The 17,984-nt window shown below is 43.1% G+C and overlaps 1 long non-coding RNA gene across 1 annotated transcript in view; it reads left to right on the top strand.

Annotated features, from left to right (window-relative positions):
- The window catches only part of LOC116822832 (uncharacterized), a 41,345-nt gene extending 31,204 nt beyond the window's left edge, over positions 1 to 10,141 (top strand). Inside the window, exons 5-6 of the long non-coding RNA XR_004373252.2 lie at positions 9,449 to 9,535; positions 10,070 to 10,141. This is a non-coding gene — a long non-coding RNA (uncharacterized LOC116822832). The remainder of the gene's footprint in view (positions 1 to 9,448; positions 9,536 to 10,069) is intronic.
- Positions 10,142 to 17,984: the final 7,843 nt, after the last annotated feature.

Below are 17,984 nucleotides of genomic sequence, written 5' to 3'. Positions count from 1 at the left end.
CTTTATGCACAAATCAAAATTCCACACGGTTACTGTCTCATTCCAGGTGCGATCCAATCCAGTGAGGTATTGTGTTACCATCTGCCCTGCAACCTTGGGTGCCTCATACTGCTTTGTAATTGTAGCCCTCATGCTGGACTGCTTGCAAACAGCATGCAGGTCACACCCTGAGTGTCTGTGTATAGCTACAGAGATGGTCCAGCAGCTCTGCCTGCACCACACCAGCCACACTCTGGCCTTGGTTACTACCTTCAAGGTAGGGTGACCAGATAGCAAATGTGAAAAATCAGGACAGGGGATGGGGGTAATAGGAGCCTATATAGGAAAAAGACCCCAACATTGGGACTGTCCCTATAAAATCAGGATATCTGGTCACCCTACTTCAGGGTAGCCCCAACACACTCCCGAATTTTCCCCCAAATGTGTGTTCTGCACTGTCCAGCCTTCTGAGCAGTTCAGATATTATAGGTCCATTCCACATTTAAGGGGTCAATATGCAACACTTTTAACTGGAATTACCCCCAACAGTTCAGTTTAAACACAACAATGGATTAGTTTTGATTAAAAAAAATAAAACAAGTTTATTTAACTACAGAGGGACAGATTCTAGGTGAGTACAAGTACAAGGTATTAAAGTCAGAAATGGTTACAAGAGAAAAAGATAAAATATGTTCTAGTTACTGAAGCGTAAACTAAACTTGGTTCAAGGTAAAATCCTTACATTTTGGTTAGCAATGTTGCTAACCAAATTTACATGTTAGGATCCCTTCCAAAGTCAAAAAGCTGGTTCATTCCTTTGTTGTCTTAGAGAGAGAAAGGCAAAAACACCACAGGCTATATTTCTCTCACTTTTATAGTCCAGTCATCCTTTGAAATGCATCTTCCTGAAGGTTAGCCCTAGATACAATTCCTTCCAGCTGCAAGGACGGACTCAGAGTCTCATGGTGAAAGAGGTTCCTTGGTATTTGCTTGCTAAAATGCAATTTGATCTGTTCTGCCCCACTTCATTGTGAAAGAAAGCCCACTTGAGTGGTGAGTGCCAGTCAACTGATGACACCTGGCTAGAGGCATCAGCTTGTCCTTTATCTTTGAGAAACTGGTTTACCCCCTCTTGCTGTCCCAAGGGCCCTGTTTACTACTTATATGTAAGTTGAGGTGTAAACACATTTCTTTGTTTAGGATAGAACTGCTTAACAACTTATGCCTAGTTCAGGGTTATCTGGGTTTCAACATGTGCTGTCATCATCATACACGGGAAATTCATAACTTTATATATAATGTTGCTACATACGTCACCATGATGTTATTAACTAGTGAATTATTAGTTTTCATATGATACCTTACAAGGCATATTTTGTACAAAGATTACTACAGTAGTGTGTAGGGTGTATATACGGAGTGCATTTGGTTACAGTTGTATTGGCTTCAGTTATTCTGTTTCCCTGGAGAGGTGCATATGATTTGTGTTTCTCGACTTGAACGATGCTTACTTTCATGTTGACATTAACCCATCCTACAGAAGGTTCTTCAAATTTCTGTTAGGACAAGACCACCACCAGTTCAGAGTACTTCCATTTGGCCTGGTAAAAGCACCCAGGGTCTTCATAAAGATTAGGTCATGTGGGTGACCTTCTCCTGGTATCCTTGGGAATCTGTATAAAAAGAGAAAAGTCTCCTCTGACTCCCATAAAAAAGAGATTTCATGGGAGCAACTCTAGACTCAGACTCAGCAAAGGCCGACCTCCCTATGGAGGGATTCCAGGCATCGAACAGCCTGATAGAACAAATCATCCTCAGACCTTGAACCACAGTCAAGGTCTGTCTTTCCCTACTAGGCCACATGGCCTCATCGACCTATATCGGGGTCGGCAACCTTTCAGAAGTGGTGTGCCGAGTCTTCATTTATTCACTCTAATTTAAGGTTTCGCGTGCCAGTAATACATTTTAACGTTTTCAGAAGGTCTCTTTCTGTAAATCTATAATATATAACTAAACTGTTGTTGTTTGTAAAGTAAATAAGGCTTTAAAAATGTTTAAGAAGCTTCATTTAAAATTAAATTAAAATGCAGAGCCCCCTGGACTGGTTGCCAGGACCCAAGCAGTGAGAGTGCCACTGAAAATCAGCTCGCGTGCCGCCTTCGGCACCCGTGCCATAGGTTGCCTACCCCTGACCTATATAATACCATTTGCCAGATTTCACCTCCATAACGTACAGGGCTGACTCCAATCTTTTACTTACTAGACAAAGACAATATCAAGGTAACAATCATGATCATGGTTTCTCTTGTTCACTAGATGTACTCGGAACACACCTTTTCCTTTCAGCCACACATGATGGGACCAAAATCATGGATGCGTCCCTCACAGGATGGGGAGCACACAAGGGCTACGCAAGGCACATGGAGGCCAGGATGCCTATTGCTCTCCTAGAACTAAGGGCAGTCTGTAGTGCAATCCTCCCAGTTACTCTGATCTGTCATAGTCGCTCAGTGGCTGAAAACATGACGATTGTCTTCTATGTAAAAAACAAGGCAGAACACAATCTCTTCTTCTCTGAATAGAGGCATGTGACAGGGTGGACTGGCCCTGAGGCCCCCTGTTGGAAGCCTTGCAGCCGTGCCACACCCTGCTTCAGAAAAGGGAATTGGAGAGGTCCTCCAAGCTGCATAGAGCAGCTGTGTGGGACACAGCCAATCAAGGCCCAGCAGTTCATATAAAAAGAGCTGCAGGGCCAGAGTGAGTTCAGTCTGCTGGCAGGGATTGGGGCAGCAAAAGATGCTCCTGGCTGGCTGCAGTAGCTAAACTAAGATTGACCTAACTAGAGAGTTGGGGTCAGAAGACTAAAGGATGAGTAAAGAGCTTCCAGGGAGGAAGTCCTGGGGGTGCTGCTCCACCCCAGAGCAAGAACCTTCACCTGTAAGCTGGGCAACTAGTGTATTGAGATAAACCCTGTTGGTCAGTGTAGCGGGGTGGTTACCTACTCCTGCCCTGAGGGGTTTAAAACAGCCTGGGAGGAGGGCTGTTGGAGGAGAAAAAGCAGCAAGACTGATTGGGGGAAACAGCCTCAGCTGGGGGCCATGCTCCAATCAGGGCCCAGCTCTCTCTATAAAGGGTTGAGCCATGAGTAAAGGCACACAGTCTCCTCTAGCTGTGGAGGGAGACAGGCCTGGCTACTGGGGAGCTAGAGAAGGTATCTGGAGTGGAGCAGACTGGGGGAAGGCCAAGGGAGATCTGGCCTTGAAACCCCCCAGGCTGCGGCCTAGTAGAAGGCCAAACAGGTACTTGGGTTGCCAGAGACCACCCAAGGCTAGGCAGAGGCAGCAGGTCCAAACCCAACCTTGCCTGTGATGAGTGGCTGATACTGCAATCTGCTCCAGGGAGTGGGGGCTAGTTGGTGACTGGCAGTAGCCTATGACTGAGGCAAGGTGGGAACAGGGAGTGGGGGTTCCCCTGGGCGGGGAGACCCTGAGACTGAGGAGTTACTGCCAGAGGGGCAGCACCCCAGAGAAAGGGGCACCAGGTTCCTGGGAGGGAAATGGGGGCCAGTGGTAAGGCAGATCACCATCCTGCAGAGGGCACTCTGGAAGCTGGACGAGCTAATTCCCGACAAAGACCAGCAGGAGGCGGCGCACGGGTGAGTCCGCAGGCTTACAGTCAGACGGAAGATTGAACCCGGGGAGGGCTATAGAGACATTGCCAACAGAGGGGTACCATTATGGGCTGGGTTGGACTGTTAAAGGACTGAGCCTAGGGAGAGCTGCAGGACATTCTGGACTTATACCCGTCCTGGAAGGGGTTTGTTTGTTTTGCACATGGACTGTGTGTGACTTGGCCGGAGAGCTGAGTCACCGAAGATCGGCCTAAGCACAGCGGCTTATGGGGGCACAGTGAGCGGAGAAATGGAGAAAACTGCAGGCATGGACACATTCAACCAGGAGGAGCTCACTTGAGGTGCATACACTCCATCACAGGCAGTCAATTCATGGAAATGGCACATCAGGAACCACACTACAGTGTCAGCAACATACCTATCTGGTGCGCACAACTCTTTGGAAGATAATCTCAGCAGGCACTTCTCCACAGACTAAAAGTGGGATTTCTCTTCTGAATGAAATCTTCACTCCATGGGGACCATTTGCCTCCCCTATGAACAGAATGTTTATTCTGTTTTGCTCCAGAGAAGCACTAGGCCAAGACTCCAGGAGCGCGTACACCTTTCCTCCCACCGCTACAAAAGGTCCTACAAAAGATCCATCATGATAAAGCTTGATTCATTCTCATCATATCCAACTGGCCCAGACAGTTCTGGCTTCCGGACCTTTTATGATGTCAACCTCTCCTCCCATCAGGCGAATGATCAGACATTTCAGCCCAGGCCTCAAACTCACAGTATATTATTTGGATGGGCCTCAGACCTAGAGTGTTGATGTTCAGAGGCTGTTCAAACTGTTCTCAAATACAGCAGAGAGGCGTCCACCAGAGACTATATCTAGCTAAATGAAGGCATTTCTCTACTTGGACACAACAGAACCAGTTATCTTCAGAAACAGTAGGTATTCCTGAATTAACTACTTCCTCATCCCTCAGTACATTGGAACTTTCCACTCGTTCACTGGGGGTCCACTTAGCAGCAGTCAGAGTCATCTGTCCTCTGGTTGAAAGCTATTCTATTTTCACTCACCCAACAAAAATCAGATTCTTGAAAGGTTTCATTAGGAAATTCCTGCCAGTGGTAAAACAAACACTACATGGGATGTCAGTCTTGTACTCTCGATACTTACCAGACTACTCTTTGAACTGTTGACCACATAAGAATGGCCATACTGGGTCAGACCAGTCATCCATCTAGCCCAGTGTTTTGTCTTCTGAACGTGGCCAGTGCCAGATGCTTCCGAGGGAATGAATGGTGAGCCATCCTGTCATCCAGTCCCAGCCTCTGGCAGTCAGAGATTTAGTGACACCCAGATGTCCCTGACCATATTGGCTAATAGTCATGGATGAACCTATCCTTCATGAACTTATCCCATTTTTTTTAGCCCAGTTATATTTTTGGCCTTCACAACATCCCCTGGCAACAAGTTGTGTGTTATATGAAGTAGTACTTGTTAATGTTTGTTTTAAACCCGCCACCTATTAAAATTCATTGGGTGACCTCTTGTTCTTGTATTATGTTAAGGAGTAAATAACACTTCCTTATTCGCTTCACTGTAAGCTGAAAAGTCCCAGTCTTTTTCATCTTTTTTCATATGGAAGCTGTTCCATATCCCTAATCATTGCCTCTCTCTGTATATTTTTCCCGTGTGTTCAATGTACCATCTGTCCTTCCTAGTCACTTTCACATCAGCCAGAAGAGTAGGTGAACTGGGCGCACTCATGGCTGACCTGCCTTACTCCACATTTCATAAGAAGGTTCCCCTTCATCTCCACCATAAAATCATCCCTATGTTAATTTCTGAGTTTCACGTGAACCGATTCTCTTACCAGTATTCTTTCCAAAACATCATGCTCCCAACGAGAAGAGGAGACTTCATTCTGTCAACATCAGATGGACTTTAGCGTTCTGCCTGCAAGGAATGAAATCAATTAGGAGAATGCCGCCCTAGACTATTTGTTGCTATAGTAGAATGATCGTGAAGTCAAGCATTATCTTCTCAGCAGCTAGGTGGTTCTCCAGCTGTAGCATGCTTTATTAGACAGTGTGTATTCCTTCCCTGGAGGGGTGAGGGCCCATTCCACTAGAGCACAGGCAACCTCAATAGCATCTCTTCTTTCAAAAATATCTGGACATTTGTGAAGACCTGGAGTTCCAGCCATACTTTCATGAAACACTGCACCTTAGTCCAGGCCTTGTCTGCAGAGGCAGCTGTTGGGACAGCAGTATTACAGACATCTATACCACTGCATTCTTCCACCCGATTTCTGTTTGAATACAGGAACCTGCACTTAGAGAAGACATGGAAGTTGCTTACCAAGAACTGGAGGTTCTTTGAGATGTGTGGTCCCGATCTGTAGTCCACTATCTGCCCTTCTTCTCCTCTGCTTTGGGATAAGAGGAGTAACTGGAGAGCCATTAGTCTACACTGCCACTTTATACTTATGGTATACAGCATGAGGGGAGAAACTGCGTTGGTGCAGACCAATAGATACTACTTGCTAGAAATATCTGGTTTCAGGCACATGTGGCACATATGTACCCATGTCTGGAATACAGAGAGGGTACCCTCACTTACAGGTAAATTACCTCCATTTAACAAATATTTTTAACAAGAAATACAACTGGGAATACATTTTTCATTGCAGTGTCTGAGGAATCACGTAAGACTCCCGTGAATAATGAAATCTGGGTACATGCCCCCTCCAGAGACATGAAAATTCAGCTGCTCTGTTTTACCCAGTAGAGGAATGAAATGCTTAGATGCTCACTTTCACATCTGTGAATATTTAAACTTGCCCTATTCTCCAACTTTTAAGAAAAAGCTTTTGCAAATATCTGATTTACCCACCATATATATATGTGATAACTTAATTGAACAAAAAAATATTTTGCAGTAACGTATTCATTTTTAAATAAAATTTAGAATAAGAGACATTTAGAATTATTTAGCCAAAATAATGGATTCAGATTCATTCATTAATATTCTTTGTTTGGCTTCTGGAATACATAACTGCTAAGAAAGCTACAGGAATTCTGACTGATAATGAATAATTAAAAGTAAGGCAGTAACTTAACTGGAATGGTATGGCAGCAGTGCCTTATATTGGTCTGCATGAAGCCTGGGATTGACAATGATCTTCAGGCTCTCGTTATTCATGATTACTGAGCTTGGTCTCCAGTTGCATAGAGTTTCTTCTGCTGGCTACTATAGCTGAGCAGGAAATAGCTATCCCATCATGCAAAAGTCTGGATATTTTTCCTGTCCCAAATCAGAATGAAAAAAATTGAAATCTCAAAAAATTTTAACAAACCAAAGATCTGGAGAGAGGAGGGGAAGTCAGTTTGGATCAAAGTTTCATTTTATAATGTCAAAGTGTTTTTCAATGTAAACTAGGGCTGTCAAGCAATTAAATGAACCATGATTAATCACATGATTAAAAAAATTAATCGTGATTAATTGCGCTGTTAGACAATAGAATACCATTTATTTAAATATTTTTGGATGTTTTCTACATTTTCAAATGTATTGATTTAAATTACAACACAGAATACAAAGTGTACAGTGCTCACTTTATTTTTCATTACAAGTATTTGCACTCTAAAAAGCCAAAATAAATAGTATTTTTCAATTCACTTAATACAAGTACTGTAGTGCAATCCATTTATCATTAAATTTGAACTTACAAATGTAGAATTATTTACAAAAAACTGCATTCAAAAATAAAACAATGTAAAATTTTAGGGCCTGCAAGTCCACTCAGTCCCATTTCTTCTTCAGCCAATCGCTCAGACAAACAAGTTTGTTTACATTTGCAGGAGATGATGCTGCCCACTTCTTGTTTACAGTGTCACCTGAAAGTGAGAACAAGTGTTGTTGTGGACAGCATCGCAAGATATTTATGTGCAAGATGTGCTAAAGATTCACATGTCCCTTCATGCTTCAACCACCATTCTAGGGGACATGCATCCATGCTTATGATGGGTTCTGCTCAATAACAATCCCAAGCAGTACAGACCGACGCATGTTTATTTACCTTATGTGATTCAGATGCCACCAGCAGAAGGTTGATTTTCTTTTTTGGTGGTTCAGGTTCTGTAGTTTCTGCATTAGAATGTTGCTTTTTTAAGACTTCTCAAAGCATGCTCTGCACCTAGTCCTTCTCAGATTTTGGAAGGCACTTCAGATTCTTAAACCTTGGGTCGAATGTTGTAACTATCTTTAGAAATATCACATTGGTACCTTCTTTGCATTTTGTCAAATCTGCAGTAAAAGCGTTCTTAACATGAACAACATGTGCTGGGTCATCATCTGAGACTGCTATAACATGAAATATATGTCAGAATGAGGGTAAAACAGAGCAGGGGACATACAATTTCTCCCCAAGGATTTCAGTCACAAATTTAATTAATGCATTATTTTTTTAACGAGCATCATAAGCATGTCCTCTGGAACGCTGGCCAAAGCATGAAGGGACATATGAATGTTTAGCACATCTGGCATGTAAATACCTTGCAATGCCAGCTACAAAAGTGCCATGCAAAGAGGAGGTTACTCACCTTGTGCAGTAACTGACGTTCTTCGAGATGAGTGTCCCTGTGGGAGAACCATGCAGGTACCAGGCTTTGAGATGAAGCATGGGGAGATTGGGGTGAAGAAGCCGGCCGTGTTGCTGTGATAAAAGGTTCAGGATGAGAGGCAGGGAGATTGGTGGTCGAATTGACATTCTGGTGAGGAAAGGGAACCACGGTTGTCTCGGCCATGAAGGTGCCATCAAGATCACCCTGGCAAGATCCGTTCGTATCTTTATGAGGACCCTGTTGAGCAATGGTATTGGAGGAAATGCATAAGCTAAGTCCCAGTGCCATGGGATCATGAATGCATCTCCGAGGGAGTGTTTGCCCAGTCCCGCCCTGGAGCAAAAATTGAGGCATTTAGTGTTTTTCGCGGTTGCAAAGAGATCTATGGTTGGGTGACCCCAAGTGCGAAATATGTTGTAGATGATTCCCTCATCTGTCTCCCATTCGTGCTCCAAAGGGAAATGTCTGCTTAACTCGTTGGCAGTGGTGTTTATTACCCCTGGGAGATAAGCAGCTGATATGCGGATGTGGTTTGCAAGGCACCAATTCCAGAGTTTTATGGCCTCTGAGCAAAGAGAGTGGGAACAAGCCCCTCCTTGTCTGTTTACGTAGAACATGCAGGCAATGTTGTCTGTCATTATGCGTGCATGCTGATTCTTGATTAGTGGAAGGAAGCAGCGGCAGGCATTCCGTATAGCTCTAAGTTCTAGAACGTTTATGTGCAGGGAGGTCTCGGAATGAGACCATAGCCCATGGACTGTTCGGTGAGAGATGTGGGCCCCCCAGCCCGTGAGGGTTGCATCGGTCGCCGTCATCAGAGTTGAGGGGGGTCTGGAGGAAGGGGACTTCAGAGCAGAGGTTTTAGGGGACTGTCCACCATATGAGAGAGTCTTTGCCTTGGTAGGGTATGGCCAGGTGTTTGTTTAGTGAGTGCATGTTTGGTTTGTAAACCGTGGCCTGCCAAGCTTGGAAGCACCTCATGTAGAGACGTGCGTTCTGGACCACGAAGGTGCACGAGGCCATGTGCCCTAGTAGTTGGAGGCAGTCTCCGGCGGTGACCCGGGGACTGTTGCGAAGTCTCGTAGCCAGCAGTTTTATGGTATTGAATCGGTCGAGTGGGAGAGATGCCAGTCCGGTTGTGGAGTCGAGGCTCGCTCCTATAAACTCCAGGTGCTGGGTAGGACTTAATGTGGATTTGCTTTTATTTATTTGCAGGCCCAGGGACTGGAAGCACTCGATGGTGAGTTGTGTGAAGCGGAGGGCCTCGTCGAACGTGGAGGCCTTCAGGAAGCAATCATCAAGGTAAGGGAATATTATGACTCCTTTTTTCCTGAGGTAGGCAGTGACTACCGCTAGGAGCTTGGAGAAAACTCGAGGGGCAGTGGAAAGGCCAAATAGTAGAACTCTGTATTGGAAATGCGTTGAGCCGAGGGTAAAACGAAGAAAACGTCTGTGGGCTGGGTGGATAGTGACGTGAAAGTAGGCATCTTGTACATTGAGGGCTGAAAACCAATCGTCCTGCTCCAGGGCTGGAATTATGGTGGTAAAATTCTGCCATTGGTGCAAAAATGGCTGTAGGCGGTGTCCAAAGATAGTTGTAGGCAGTGCATACGCTGAAGTTGGGACGATGCTTACGAGACCCTCGACCAAAGGTTCAAATCTGCTTATTAGTTGGAGGAAGTTGGGGCATCCCGGAAGAATTGGGGCGACGCCGCTGGTATCTGAATCTCTGGCGTTGGTGTTGCTGATCCTGAGATCTTGGGAAATGCTGAGTATATGGGGGGTAGCGTGGACGGTGGTAAGGTTGATATATGTACTCTCGCCTTCTGGTTGTAGGGGTTTGGATGCCTAAGGATCGAGGAGTTGTCCTTGAGTCCTTCATTGAGTGGAGCACCTCATTCGTGGTGGAAGCAAGAGTTTATCACCATCAGAAGGGAGATCCTCTATGGTGCTCTAAACCTCGCGAGGAAAGAGGGAAGAGGAGAGCCATGAACTTCGGCGCATGACCACTGCCGTAGCTGATCTTGCTGTGGTATTGGCTGCATCCAGAGCTGCTTGAAGAGCCGTGCGTCATATGATTTGGCCCTCGGAAACTAAAGCTGTAAACTGTTGTTTCTTGTAGTCTGGAATGTGTTCAATAAAGTCCACGAACTTGTTATAGTTTCTGTGGTCGTGCTTTGCCAGAATTGCAGTATAATTGGCAATTCGAAATTGTAAGGTTGAACAGGCATACACTCTGCGACCCAGCAGGTCTAAGCGTTTGCCTTCCCTGTTGGCTGGGGTATGTTGTTTGTTCCTTTGATTGGCTGCATCCACTACCAGTGAGTTTGGCGCAGGATGTGAGAAAAGGAATTCAGAGCCCTTAGAGGGAATGGCGTATTTACGGTCCGCTTGTTTGCAGGTAGGCTGGCCTGTGGCTGGAGCCTGCCAGATGGACTTAGCAGGTTCCAGAAGGGCGGCATTGATTGGTAATGCCAGTCTGGATGAAGAAGAGGGTTGCAGGATGTCCATTAACTCATGTTGTTGGTGCGGTACTTTCTCTAGATTGATTCTAAGCTCGCTGGCAACCCTTTTAAAGAGATCCTGGAATTTCAAAAAATCGTCTGAGGGCGGGGGAAGGCAGGGAAGTAAGGCTTCTTCAGGCATTGCTTCAGTTGGTGCTTCAGTTGGTACTGGGTCAGGAGCAGGAGTTGATTGATCCTGAGAATGGGAGGATGCCGCCAAGTGAGTCATATCATTTGGACGTTCGCGTCTCGTCGGATTGGAATAGCGGGTGTGCTGCTGAGGAAAAGGTGCCCATGGGGCCCAATACTGCCATGGTGATGGAAAAGGCATAGGTGGTGCCATCCAGGGGTTAACGCACCAGGAGGCAGGGTCTCAAGGATAGTCTGAGACAATTTTCTTGTGCCCGCGGGTGACAGGACTCCGAGGATGGAATTCTGATTGTATTGAAACATCACCCTGTAGTTCAGACTCCTTCTCACTGGAGGAAGGCTGTTCGGACCCTGACTCATTCATAAGGGAGAAGCAGTCTGTAAGGAAGGGCGATTGCAGCGTAGGTGACACTAAGAGGTCATTTGACTGGGTAAATGGCAGCGCTGAGGCAGCTGGAGGTGAAGGCTGATAGAATTGCTGTGAGGGAACTCAGGCTTGCACCGGAGTTCTTAGTCTTGGCTCCGTGCCAAGTAGCGCTGTTAATGCCGGTGCCAGAGTTGGTGCCGTGCTATTAATAGCAGGCTGCGGTGCCTCGGGGGGTCCTGATATGTCAGCACCGTGTTCATCGAGGTGCCGATAGGTGGCATAATCGAGGCAGGCAACTGAAAGCCTGTCGCCTCGGCACCGGAGCTTTGCGCTGCCGCCGAAAGCACATGTGGGTTTAATGCAGTGCCGGAGGAGCCCGGCTCGTCGAATGTGCTCAGGCGGGGGAGCACTGGTAAGGAGACTGTGGATCTGACCGGAGAAAGTTTGTGTCTAAGGGCTTCTTTTGAATTTGATAGAAGGTGCCCTCGTTTTGCTGCTTTCTTCTGCTTTTTAGAAGTGGGAGAGCTGTGTCGGTGAGCGGAGGCAGAGTCCGCGCCAGGGTCTGAGGCGGACCCTAGGGATTTTTGAAGTAGAGTAAGTTTGAATAAGTTTTAGCTCTCTGTCCTTTCTCGCTCTGGAGCTTAGTTTAGTGCAGTGAGAACATTTTTGGGGAATATGGGTCTCCCCCAAACATTTTATGCACTGTGAATGTGCATCGGAGAGATGGGTAGCGTCCTTACAGGAGGAGCAGCGCTTAAAGCCTGTGGAGCCAGGCATGTCTGAAGCGGCTGAGAGAACAATTTTTTTTTTTAAACAGTAGAAAAAGGGTAAGTAACACTAACTAACAACTAACTAACAAGAAACTGGCTAACTACAAGTTATTTTAAGATGAGGAAAGAAATTCTTTAAGGAGTCTGCTGAGCTCCGTTTCAAACTGGGGACGGTAGAGAAGGAACTGAGGGAACTGGCCACGCATGCTCACTAGAGGTATACTCAGAGCGGGGGGCCAGGCTCTGAGCATGCGTGGCCGCTACGAGTACTGCTGCAGAAATCTCCGATCAAAGGCGCAAGGGCGCACCGACACCTAGAGTGGAACACCCACAGGGACATCTCTCTCGAAGAATGCCTGTTCTCACTTTCTGGTGACATTGCAAATAAGGAGAGGGCAGCATTATCTCCTGCAAATGTAAACAAATGTGGTAGTCTTAGCTATTGGCTGAACGAGAAGTAGGACTGAGTTGACTTACAGGCTTTGAAGTTTTACATTGTTTTGTTTTTGAGTGCAATTATGTAAGAACAAAAATCTACATTTGTAAATTGCACTATAGTACTTGTATGAGGTGAATTGAAAAATACTATTCCTTTTATTTATCATTTTTACAGTGCAAATATTTGTAATAAAAAATATACACTTGATTTCAAGTACAACACTGATACAGAAAATATAGAAAAACATCCAAATATTTAATAAATTTCAATTGGTATTCTATTGTTTAACAGTGCAATTAACTTTTGTGAGTTAATCACGTGAGTTAACTGCGATTGACAGCCCTTATTTAAACCTTTTACATTTTATTTAAAAATTGAACTATAATTTCGCTTAAATTTCAAAATCAAAATGTATTTAGTTGTTTTAATTTTAAGATTATTTCCATGACAATTTTGAAGTTTATTTCAACATTTTTCAAATTTTTCAAGAAATTTATCAACTGATATTGCCTGTAAAATTTGAGAGAATTCCCGTTAGATCAATAGACTTTTGTTTGCAGCACTAAATAACATTGGTTTTGATTATAATAAAGTATTGCTAGCTCCAATAAAGAAGGTGTATCATTTACACTGCTTAATTACCTTTCAAGTCAAAAGGAAAGCAACTAAGAACACGAAGTTGTTTAAAGATGAAATTTCATTACATGAATTTCCTGTGATTATTAATGGTATATTCTGTCTCTTTTTAATTCTCTTTTGTTTTTTTTTTTTAAGTTGTCTTTCTGATTGCCTTACATCCAAACACAAACATGGTTGGAAGCTCATTAACTTGGTGAATTTGAGTGGATTTTCACAAGACAGTAGCACACCTGTGATATTACGGTGACACTTCCCCCCTTCTTCCCCCCTCCCCCTCCAATTTAAAGTCTCTGCTTCAAAGCATGGAGGCTTCACAATAAATTATTTTAACACGGGAAAAACATTTTCCCTAACTTATTTCTGAAGAACTATTGTAGCTGAAACTTTCAAAAATCAATTCAGCCTGAGGCAGACAACCGGTATGGAAAATTTCAACCCAGACAGTTAAAATTGGCAAAGTTGTAAGTAATTGGAAGCAGGGTCTTATAATGTACTGGCTCTCAACCTTTCCAGACTACTGTGCCCCTTTCAAGAGTCTGATTTGTCTTTGCATACCTCCAAGTTTCACCTCACTTAAAAACTATTTGCTTACCAAATCAAAATCCAAAAGGGTCACGGCACGCTATTACTGAAAAACTGCTTATGTTCTCATTTTTACTATATTATAAAAATCAATTGGAATATAAATATTGTACTTACATTACAGTGTATAGTATATAGAACAGTATAAACAAGTCATTGTATGTATGAAATTATAGTTTGTACTGCCTTCACTAGTGCTTTTTATGTAGCTTGCTGTAAAACTAGGCAAATATCTAGATGAGTTGATGTATCCCCTGGAAGACCTTTGCATACCCCCAGGGGTACGCATACCCCTGGTTGAGGACCACTGTTATAATGGAAAGCATTGGGCAATCATAACTATAGGCATCACTACCAGCGATGCCTATAATTCTTCAGTGGAATTAGCCCACCCCTTTCCTATCCTCCTGCATCAAACCTTGTATCATCATATTTTCTTGGAAAACAATGCAAGATTCCGTGATAACAGCAAATAAAGACAATTACTAGTATTAATAGGCTGAAAAAAGAAATTTAAAAATTAATGGGGAATAAATCATAATTTAAGATTTATTGGATTTGCTTGGATGTCATTGAACATCTGTTGCCGATCTCCAAACTCTATAGACACCAACATAACATCCTCTCCTTCGTTCTGATTGCATTGTTCTTACTCACCCATGAGGAGGACTATCCACTGAGGTAACTCATAATTAAGGCTGCAAGTCTGTCACAGATTCTGTGACTTTCCAGGACCTCCATGACTTCTGCAGCAGCTGGTGCGACTGACCTCAAGGCCACCCAAGCAGCTTGGGAGGCCCTTGGGCTAGCTGCAGTGGCCTCTTCTGCGGCAGTCTTGGATTCCCGCCCGCTCCGCCCCCGCCCCCAACACCAGCAGCAGTCCTGGGCCTCACACCACATCCCTCCCTACCCCTGAGCACCAGCGGTGATCCCAGGCCACCCCTCCAGAATACCCGAGGTGCCCCCAGAGCCCCCTCTCCGGAGCACCCAAGATTTAGTCAGGAGTATATACTACAAGTCATGGACAGATCATCGGCTGTGAATTTTTGTTTTCTGACTGTGACCTGTCCATGACTTTTACTGAAAATACCCATGACTAAAATGTAACCTTACTCATAATAGAAACAAATCTGAACCTTTGTGTGACTTGGTGCTGGAAGCACTAATCAGCTATGTAGTTTTACACATTTGAGATCAGTTTAAGTAGAAAGGAAAAGACAAGTCAAAGAAAGGAGCTCTCAGATTTGGCTTAAATTGCTAGATTTGAACAAAATCAATTTAAAAAATTTAAATGCATATGCAATCAGTTCTAATTAACTCATGTTTTCATAATATTTACTGTATCTTAGATTTCATAAAAATTGGACAATTTTTTATTTGAATGGAAAGTGCTTTTGAAAAAGGTTTACAGTATCCATGTGTTATATACTGTAACACTATGCATACTGAGTAAGACAGACCTCTTCCTATGGCATATGCGGCAGGGCCACTCAGAGGATTCAGAGGGCCTGGGGCAAAGCAATTTCGGGGTCCCCTTCCATAAAAAAACTTGCAATATCATAGAATAGTATATTCTCGTGGGGGCCCCTGTGAGGCCATGGGCCTGGGGCAAATTGCCCCACTTGCCCCCCCACCCCCCGCCCGGGCGGCCCTGGTATCCGGTGTAGATATAAATATGCTAGATTTTCAATTCTACTTTTGACGTTTTAAGTTCATTTCACTTTTCAAATAAATACTTGTATAAACAGAGCACAACATTCATATTTTCAAAAATAGGCCTCTTAACTGTACCTGCAAAATATGCCACCACTTCCATGTGCATGTAATTATTTGTTGGTATCCCTGTAAACATAGGACCTTATTTTATTCCCATTTAAGTCAATGGCAAAATTTGCACTGACTTCAGTGGTGCAGGAGCAAATGCCTAATTTGGTCCAAAACGTTTGAGGTACTAATGCATTTGTTTCAGCGATATAGATAATGACATAAGTAATGGTAATAATTTTACCCACAATCTTTATGCGGTCAGTCTAGAAACACTGTTTATGGCTATAGTAATTAGAGATTGCCAAAATCTGTTTTTAGTGAAATACAAGTCAGATAGATTTTTATAAATTTGGTGGCTTGTTTCTTAAATCAAATCACACTGCCTGAGTGCACTACACGTATTACTTATATAGAGATATTTCTTTAGTATTCAGAATCTGTATACCTGCTAAGAGAATAAACGGGTTAGCTGGACATGTGCTGTACCCTCTCCCAGGGTGGCAGAATTCACCAATTCAGCATGGTTTCTGTGGGAGAAATTTTGCCTAGTCATTCAGATGACTCCTATTAGCTTTCAGTTTGGTGCTTCCGGCTTTAAACCACAATTTAGCTCAAAATCTAGGAATTATATTAACATATAATTGGATTTTTCTCCTAAAATATCTGCACTGTAAGTTATCTTCAGTGAAGACAGCAAGGCCTTCTACCTTCCACCACCTTCAGCACAGAACTCCATGGATTAGCAAACAGAAGATAGGTACGGTATTATGGTGTCGTAATACCAATGCCAGAGTTTAGGTTGGAGTTCTCTTTTGTACACCCTCTGTAAAGCAGTTCACCCTCTGTGTTTTGTATGATTTATGAGGATTAGTGGAGCGTGTTGCCACAGCGAAAGAAATCCTAGTGCACTCCCCTCTGCAACATGCATTCTCAGCATGGCCTTTCTGTTGCTTGCCCACTACCTTTGTTCAATGGAACCACTTTCACTGTGTTTGGGGCATTCTCTATGCCTCCTGTAGCTGAGTATATTTCTCCTTCTGAGAAATTGAGCCAGTCAGTATCCAGCAGTGTGCTCAACCAGTCTCAAAGTTACCTGATGTCTTTTAGAGTGCCAAGAGAAGAAAAATGCTTTATGTTACTGTCCAGAGGAATTATAAGGCCACAAATGCCAAGCATTGCGAGCATTATACAATACATATGATTGTGTGCCTTGAAGCTGAGTCACTGTGTGTCACAGCAGAGTGTCTGATATTGAGGGTGAAGTTTATTAAACATGCTAAAACAGTAGGCAAGGGACTGGAAAAATACCACCATCTACATGTGAAAAAAATCATGGCTGTCTAACTTGGTAAAATTTCTGTACATTCTCCTACTTATTATGGTTTAGTTTATATTTGAATTCACTGTTTCCATGTGACATTCTTGTATCCAAATAATTACAGTTGCTTTACTCAGAACCAATCAAAATCTAATTGGTGAAATGAATAAAAGCCCATTTCTGTATTATTCTGGCAAGTATCAGAGCCTATTACAGAAGGACTGGGAATAAAATCCACTTTAATGCACCTTTTTTATAAGACAACCATAGATATTAATTAGATATATCTAGCATAGTATTAGAAAGATAATTTTACTAGTACATTTTAACATAAAGAATACATTTAAATTCACTTTGGATGAATACTCCATTAACTATATTTTCTTGTTTTCTTTTAAACAACTTCTTGGCATTTTTTATTCCTGGCTTTAGCTATTTGATAAAAGTGGAAAGGTAAGAATTTTACAGGTAGAGAACATCATAGCAGGTTAATTGGTTCAACATCAAATTGCTTTAGAGTGATCTGGAATAAAACTCTAATTTGAAACAGCTCTGGAGGTTGAATATGAAAATTTAGCACAAGTTTTATATATGCAGAAAAATTGCTTTTGCATGAATTTGCTCTAAATGTTAATATATTCATAAAAAAATTATGTTCCTTAATCTCTGAAGAAACACTTATCACTAAGAACCTGCTTAATTCTTTTCCTGTGCTTGATTTATTAGCTTATGAAATTATGCTAATAGATTGCATGTTAATGTTTTTTGGGCTCAAATGACCTGATTTTAATAATGAAGTAATTTATGCAATAAATGTAATCAGCATCTATGAATCTCACTTAAAAGAACATATTGGTGATTACCCATGCTAAAAACAAATGACTGTCAGCATGATGCAATGTATATGTTACTGCGGAGAACTGGGACATGTTCAGGTCAGTGCACATATCAGCTGCTGGTTGAGTCCCAGTTTTGCCAGCCGCACTGGGACTGCAACTACAGTTTATTTAACAGTGTTTATTTAACAATCTTTATTGGCCATTGTAAGTGGTGACTGATTTCAAGTAGTTTTCTTGCACAGAGAAAAACAATGCTAGGAGGAGGAAAACAGACGGACAGAAGTAAAGCATGGAGCCAGCAAGAACTGCTCTGTAAGTAGCAGATCTCTTGGGGGTAAAGGAATTTAACTGAGTTATGGGAGATTCTTAGTAAGGA

Source organism: Chelonoidis abingdonii, chromosome 2 (assembly GCF_003597395.2).
Source record: "Chelonoidis abingdonii isolate Lonesome George chromosome 2, CheloAbing_2.0, whole genome shotgun sequence".
Classification (NCBI taxonomy): Eukaryota; Metazoa; Chordata; order Testudines; family Testudinidae; genus Chelonoidis; species Chelonoidis abingdonii.
This window is presented reverse-complemented; position numbering and strand designations above follow the sequence as displayed.